Below are 1,845 nucleotides of genomic sequence, written 5' to 3' on the forward strand. Positions count from 1 at the left end.
CTTCCTGAGGTAATGCAGTGGGACACATGCAGCAGCATCCCTAACTAAAGTGCAGTTAACATCAACTTTTCATTTAAATCTGTTTATTCGGAAGCCATTAGAAAAATACGGAACGTGAGATATTTTACAATACAAGTGAAATAAATGATATAAAATGTCAATGCCATAAGTGACAAAAATTAGATGACTATTGAAGAGCAAATAAGATTATGTATATACTAGAGGCCCGTTGCAGGAAAATTCCTGCAAGAATAGGGCTTCCAGCGGCTGGAGCAAAGCAGAGAAGGGAGCGAAACCTGCAGAGGCGGGCTTCGCTCCCGCTCCCAGCCGATGCGGCTGGGTTTCCCCTCCCGCCTCCTGCTTCCGCAGCCTTGGCTCCATTCCTGTCTTTGCCGCCTCTACTTTGCTCCCTTCTGTAGCACTTCGCTTCCACGTTATCTTCAGTTTTCCCTCCCAGCCAGTATATGCAAATTAACCGCCATCTTGTTTGGGGTAATTTGCATATAGCCACTCAGATATTGATGTGTAAGGTAATTAATAAATATATCTTGCTGAATTTGAAAGATTATTAAATATGAGCTATTATAAAATATACTTACAAAGAGCATTTAATAAATTTGCCTAAGTAACATATACTTTTGATTTTTATTTTTCAAAAGTAAACAAAGTGATAGTATCTAGAATAGTCTAAAATGTTTAAACATGTTAGAACTCTCTAGTGACAACCAGAGAGGGCAGATTTCTGCATTCTTGGTAAATGTATTATCTATGTGAGTGCTAATTATTGTTTTCCACTTTGAGAAATAGCTCACATACAGCAGCGTATAAGTTTAAGACATACAGCATGATGGTTTGATTCACATTGGACTTAACTTTAATAGAATTCCTTAACTTTATACTTTCACTTCTCCTCCACCTCACATTTTAGGTTAATATTGCCACAATTTACATGTTTTGTGTTGTATATATAGCAACAGGTTATGTTGGTTATGGTTATTTTTAGTACATCCATTTTTTAACTTTTAAACTAGAATTGTAAGTGAATTATGCTCTACAATTACCAAATTACAGAATCTAAATTTGTCTCTATACTTACCATTACCTGTGAGAATTACGGTATATTTTTTATGTTGTTATGCTAATTAATGTCCTTTTACTTCCACTTAAAGAACTCCCTTGAACAATTCTTGTAAGGTATAATTATTTTCAGTCTTCTTGTCTCTGATTCTTAAATGAATTATTTTTTAGTAGAAAGAAAGTGTCATCAATACTAAAAACATTAATAACAAAATTATATGCAACCAGCATATAATTTTGATATTCATACACATATAATCATAAAAATATGTATCAAAACGGGCAGAGACAGTAATGGTACTCTGGGAATTCTCACCTCACATTCCCCACTATTAACACAGTCAGCTCTATAAATAGTATGGACTCGTACTTTACACATCAGTTTTGTTCATTGTTCCCAAGTTTTCAGGTAATGGATTATGGCAACTGAACTAAGTGCACAAAACACTGTGGAAAAGAAAAACGAAAAGTCAGAAGGACAAATAGATTGTTTCCATTTAACTTGCTTTTCAACCAAAAGTAGTGCCATGCTCTCTGAGAGGTGATAGATCATTCTTAGGCTCTACAGTCAAAAAGGAAGAGCAATAATCTTGTCTCTCAGTCTTATCCTCTGGGTCACCTGGAGCAGATTTTTCTGCTTTCTACTCAGCTTTCTCATTAATAACATTGTGATAGTAGTTTGACTGTCGCCCAGTGTGGGAGGAAGAAATAAATGGCATAAAACAGAAACGCATAGCCATGTGATTTACTCTTAATATATGTTAGAAT

The sequence above is a fragment of the Myotis brandtii genome, unplaced genomic scaffold (genome assembly GCF_000412655.1).
Source record: "Myotis brandtii unplaced genomic scaffold, ASM41265v1 scaffold12, whole genome shotgun sequence".
Taxonomy (NCBI): domain Eukaryota; kingdom Metazoa; phylum Chordata; class Mammalia; order Chiroptera; family Vespertilionidae; genus Myotis; species Myotis brandtii.